Raw genomic sequence first — 6,191 nt, 5'->3', positions numbered from 1 at the left:
CATAGGATTTGGTGATGATTTTTAGATACATCAAAAGCATACTATATCAAAGAAAATATTTAAAAGCTGGACTTTATGGAAATTTGAAAAAGTCTGTTCTGTAAGTGAAAGACTGCTAAGAAAAGACAAGCTAGACCCAGAGAAAATCTTTACAAAACACATACCTGATAAATCACCTATCCCCCCAAATACAAAGAACTCTTAAAGTATAACTGTAAGAAAAGAAACCCAAATATAAAAATGGGGAAAAGATCTGAGTAGACACATTATCAAAGAAAATATCTAAAAAAACCACCAAAACTCACTGCCTTTGGGTCAACTTTGACTAACAGAAGCATGATAAGACAGAGCAGGTTTCCCATGTGAGTTTGAGGGCTGTACACCTTTTTCTAAATAATCATTCGGGGCTTCTACAGCTCGTATCACAATCCATACATGCATCCATGGTGTCAAACACATTGGTACATCTTTTGCCCTCATCATTCTCAAAACATTTTCTTTCTACTTGAGCCCTTGGTATCAGCTTCTCATTCCACCCCACCCCCCTCATGAACCCTTAATAACTTATAAATTATCATTATTTTTGCATGTCTTACCCTGACCAATATCTCCCTTTACCCACTTTTCTGTTGTCCATCCCCCTAGGAGGGGGTTATATGTAGATAGATCATTGTGATCGGTTCCCGCTTCCCCCCCCACCTTCTCCTTCCCCTCGTGGCATGGCTACTCTCAGTATTGGTCCTGAAGGGTTTATCTCTCTTGGATTCTCTGTGTTTCCAGCTCTTATCTGTACCCATGGACATGCTCTAGTCTAGCTGGATTTGTAAGGTGGAATGGTGGGGGTGGGGTGGGAGAGGGAGCATTAAAGATAGTGGGGGTGGGAGGGGGTAGGAAGCATTAAAGAACTAGAGGAAAGTTGTATGTTTCATCGTTGCTATACTGCACCCTGACAGGCTCATCTCCTCCCTGCGACCCTTCTGTAAGGGGATGTCCAGTTGCCTACAGATGGGCTTTCAGTCTCCACTCCGTACTCCCCTTCAATCACAATGATATGAATTTTTGTTTTGGGTCTTTGATGCCTGATACACGATCCTATCAACACCTCATGATCACACAGGTTGGTGTGCTTCTTTCATCTGGGCTTTGTTGCTTCTGAGCCACTTGTTTATCTTCAAGCTTTTAAGACCCCAGATGCTATATCTTTTGATAGCTGACCATCATCAGCTCTCTTCACCACATTTGCTTATGCACCCACTTTGTCTTCAGCGTTCCTGTTGGGAAGATGAGCATTATGGAATGCCAGGTAATAGAACAAAGTGTTCTTGCATTTAGGAAGTACTTGAGTAGAGGCCCAATGTCCATCTGCTACCTTAATACTAGCCCTATAAATATATGCACATAGATCTATTTCCCCATCCTCGTATATAAACATATGTATATACCTGTATTTTGACCTCTATAAATGCCTTTGGCCTCCTACTTCTTTCCTCTATTTCCCTTTACTTTCCTCTTGCCCCACTATCATGTTCAGCCTTCATTTGGGTTTCAGTAATTCCTCTTGATTACATTGTGCTTGATCAAGCCCTACCAGGTCTCCTACACCCACCTTGCCATTGATTTTAGATTACTTGTTGTTCCCTTGTCCCTGGGTTTGTTAACTTCCACTTCCCCCTCCCCCCTACCACTTTCCCATCTTCTATGCCCCCCCACCACCACATACACACCCTGGGAATAACTGTCGGTCCCATTTTTTTCTCATCTGGATGGTTTATCCCCCATATCTTATCTGGATAGACATGCAGAGACAATAATATTCACAAAAATGAGACAGGGCAAAACAAAGCAACAAAACAACAACAACAAAACAATGGGGGGGGAAAGCCTATAAATAGCTCAAGGTCTGTTTGTTGACCTTAAGGGGTGTTTTTCAGTCAAGTCTGATGGGGTGCCACTCCCTGGCTCCACAGTCTATTTTTGGTATTCCCTGGGGACTTCAGTGTGGTGGGGTCAGATCGGGCACAATTCCCACAATGTGTCTTGAGTGTTGTCCCCCATAGCGCTATGGACAAATGAGTGACGTTGTGCCTCATGGTGGGGCCAGCCCTATGGTCCTCTCTCTGCATTGACTGCTCTGAGCAGGAAAATCGTCCACAGGGCTTGATGGGCAGGATATGCTCCACTCTCTCTTCCTCCCCCTTCATTTGCTCCCGTGTGCTCTGATCAGACATGTCCCTCTCCCTGAGCTGTAGCTTCAGTGCTGTCCTCTGTAGGGAATTCTTCTGGGGAAAGGGCGGCTGTCCACATAGTTGGGATTGGGGCTGGCCCTAAGGCTGTACACCTTTGTGGGTCAGAAAGCCTCCCCTTTCTCCCAGAGGACCTGGTGGTGTTGAACTGATGGCATTGCAGTTAGAAGCCCAATGTGTGACCTACTAAGCCTCTAGGACTCCTAAAAGATTAAAAATAAGCACATGAAAAGATGTCAACATTATATGTTATCAGGGAACTGCACATCAACATAGCAAATTGCTCTATACACCCATTAGAATGGCTGAACTCCCAAACACTGACACCACCAAATGCTGGGGAGGATGTGGAGCAACCCAAAGTTTCACTTATTGATGGTGGGAATGCAAAATGTTAGAGACATTTGGGAAGATAATTCAACAGTGTCTTTACATAGCTAAACATAAGTTTATCATACAATTCAGCAATTACTCTACTAGATATTTACCCCAAAGGGTCGAATATGTGAGCATACAAAAGCCCACAAATGTTTACAGCAGCTTTATTTAAAATTTTCCACAATTGGGGCGCAGCAAGTTAAATGGATTAAAAATAACACGGACGCACATACCTAAACCCTGTGGTACATTCACACAATGTAGCAACAAGCAGATCTGAGCTATTAAAGCTTGAAAAGACATAGAGAAACTATAAATGCATACTACTAATATAGTAAGCTAGTCTGAAAAGGCTATAAACTGTATGATTCTAACTATTTAACATTTTGACGAGGCCTAAACTCTAAAGACATATAAAGAAAGATCAGTGTTTTCCTGGGGTTCTGAATGAATGATTGAATTGGTAAAGACTATTGGCTATATGATCATGATGGTGGATACCTGATATACATTTTCAGAATTCAGAGTACTGTACAATAGAAAAAGTAAACCCTACGTTAAATTATAGAGTCTTGGGGGACACTGTGGCACAGGTGCTGGGCTGCAAGATCAAAGGTTCAAACCCACCAGCCTCTCCATGGGAGAAAGATGAGGCTCTCTGCTCTCGTAAAGATTCACACCCTCAGACCCCTCCATGGGATCTTTCTGAATTTGAATCAACTGGATGGCAGTGGGTTTGGTTTTGTTGTTGTTTACTTTTATTTATTTATCACTTTTAAAACCATTTGCGAGCTAACACAGATACCATATTGTTCCATAGTTCAATCACATCAAGCAGTACTGTACAGTTGCTACCACAATCAGTTTCAAAGCATTCTTTCCCTTCTTGAACTCCTTGACATTAGCTCCCTTTTACCCACCTCCTCACTGTACCCCCAGAAGCCCTTATTCTACTTGCTGTCCCTATAGGTCAGCGGTTCTCAACCTGTGGGTTGCGACCCCTTTGGGGGTCGAATGACCCTTCCCAGGGGTTGCCCAATTCATAACAGCAGCAAAATTACAGTGATGAAGTAGCAATGGAAATGATTTTATGCTTGGGGTGGGGTGGGCCACAACTTGAGGAACTGTATTAAAGGGTCATGGCATTAGGAAGGTTGAGAACCACTGTTATAGGTTCATCAATCCTGGGTTTCATATACTGCAAAACAGAAAAAAATGTATAACACAAATTCAGCGGGCTTGGGGGTTTTAATGTAAACTGTGAACTTTACTCAATAATTGTGCATCGATATCGGTTCATCAGTTGTAACATAGGTACCAAATAATGCAAGATATCTTTAATGGGGAAACTGTGCAGCAGGGAAGAAGGTATAGGCAAACTCTATCATTTCTGTGCAGTGTTTTTTAAAATGAAGCTCTGGACTGTACGGTCTTCTTTGAAAAAAAACCTGAGAAGTATCAAGTACGAGGTGACAAGCCTGGTGGCACGTTTAAAACTCTCTTGGATGCTGCAGGACTGTGGCATTGTCATTACCGAGTAATATGAACAAAATCTTAGAGACAGACATGGTCTATGAGGAACGAAGGGTGACGTTTCTGAGTAATTGATCCTGTGCCTGACGTCAGCAAATGGAAATGTGGAATCACCAACGCGAGAGGCACGAAAAACGCTCTGGACAAACCGATTCATTTACCAAGGAATAAAAATACCCCTGTCTCCCAGACTTTAAAAAAGAAGAACGACACACAGCTTATTAGAAGCAGAGCTGGAACTGAAAGTCAACAGTATTGTGCGATTGGATTGTTACGTAAGCTTCACCAGAGAATTACCCAAGACGGTCCACATCAAAGATGAGTCTAATCTAAATAGAGAAATGTGAGCATTAGCACACTTACCACTTACATACCACAAGGGGATGTTACAAGGATCACTGGACTAAGCCACTGGCCTCTTTGAAGGTCTTTGCTCTTGCCATTTATAAAAGACCCTTTGTAACGCACGGCTCTTTTGTGGTCTCTCACTCAGAAGACCAGCATGTGTGAGAGCTGGCCAGCACACCCAGGTTGAATGAACCCTAAACCATTTTCATGACGGGTAATCCTTTTTGTATTTTAGTGTCATTGAAATAATATATGTGTGTGTGTGTGTGTGTGTGTGTGTGACAACTGTTTTCTCTGTACATGAGGAAAGAAACCTCAATCTTTTTCAAAATCTCTGTCTTTCGAAATCCTAAATCTACCTCCCTTCTAAACGCCATGCACCCATAGGGATTGGCCCTTCCCTCAGGGCCAAACAGGAGGATTACTCCAAGCTCTAATTCAGATCCGGGAAGACATTTTCAGGAGGCGGGCAGGCTGGCTCATCCTTTAGGAAACCACATCCCCCAGCCCAGGCCGAGGCGCCGTCTGCCCCCGTGATGAGGCAGTGACTGCGCCCTCAGGAATGCAGACACCTGTAACAGCAGGAACAGAAGATAACAGTCACCTGTCTAACCTGATCCATCCAGGTGGAAAGGGTATGTTTGGTCATGACTGGAAGCTTGGCACTAGCCGGTGGAACAAAAAGGAAGGGGAAGCTGGCGCTGGGTCTGCCGTTCGCCAGTGTGTCTGTACCTAGCCAAGGAGACATTGCCTCTTCTTGGACCTGCTCGGCTTCATTCTTCACCGCCATCCAGTCTTCTTGCTGGAAGTCAGCTCGTGTTCCTCGGTGGGATGTCATTTTGCAATTAAAAACAAACCAACAAAAAACCCCTCTGTTGAGTGCTCTGAAGAAATCGGTGCTCAAAGAACTGCATCTTTCTTCCCAAGGAATAATGTAAACGTGGAAGCAGAACCCAGATCAGAAGAGGGATGTGCACTTCTGGTCCCACTAATCACCTCTCTTCGCTCCTCACTCCTAGAGGACAGGCTGCAGCTACTGCGAAGTCTGGTTCCTATGAAAACCGTGCCTGTGACAAATACTCCAACCCACGTATACCTACATGCATGTATATGCCAAACATTCAGACATACTCACCCTACCTATATGCATGTATGTGACTTCTACGCGCCAGGTGAATTTTCCAAACGTGCCTTGGCTTGTATGGAGAAGGAAGAGAGAAAGACGTGCTGGGCGGAAGTCTGGATAGAGATGGACCAAAGCCTGACGATGAGGCACACCTCATCCTGGTCCACCTGGCCTCTCTCCCTTCATGAGTCACGGCCTTCTAGTCTACTAGACCCTCTTCAATCACGGTTAAGCAGGCAGGGCTGGAGGGCCTCAGAACATAGGTGGTGGCTGGGGATACTGTATTGTCCCCATTATTGTACATCCAACAAGTAGGATTTCGGAACCACAGAGCTGTCCACCAGGCTAAATATACTACCTGCTAGCAATATGACTTTTGCATAAATTCAAGTTTTGCCTTACTTATCATGCTTGGCCCATGCTTTCTGGAGTAAAATTATTCTTGTGTTAAAACGTTAAGTGTTGCTTTCTTTGGCAGAGAGAGGAACTATGCAGGGATAAGTGGAGGAGATCACATTTAACCATCTTGTTAAAAACAGTGACGGGTAAAAAGCAGTGATGAA

The 6,191-nt window shown here is 43.9% G+C and overlaps 1 pseudogene; it reads right to left on the bottom strand.

Moving 5' to 3' along the window:
• The window catches only part of LOC101662931, a 9,375-nt pseudogene extending 4,035 nt beyond the window's left edge, over positions 1-5,340 (bottom strand).
• Between the last annotated feature and the right edge of the window lie 851 nt (positions 5,341-6,191).

The sequence above is a fragment of the Echinops telfairi genome, unplaced genomic scaffold, assembly GCF_000313985.2.
Source record: "Echinops telfairi isolate 266 unplaced genomic scaffold, ASM31398v2 ScPeMD7_1;HRSCAF=3_0, whole genome shotgun sequence".
NCBI classification, from domain to species: Eukaryota; Metazoa; Chordata; class Mammalia; order Afrosoricida; family Tenrecidae; genus Echinops; species Echinops telfairi.
This window is presented reverse-complemented; position numbering and strand designations above follow the sequence as displayed.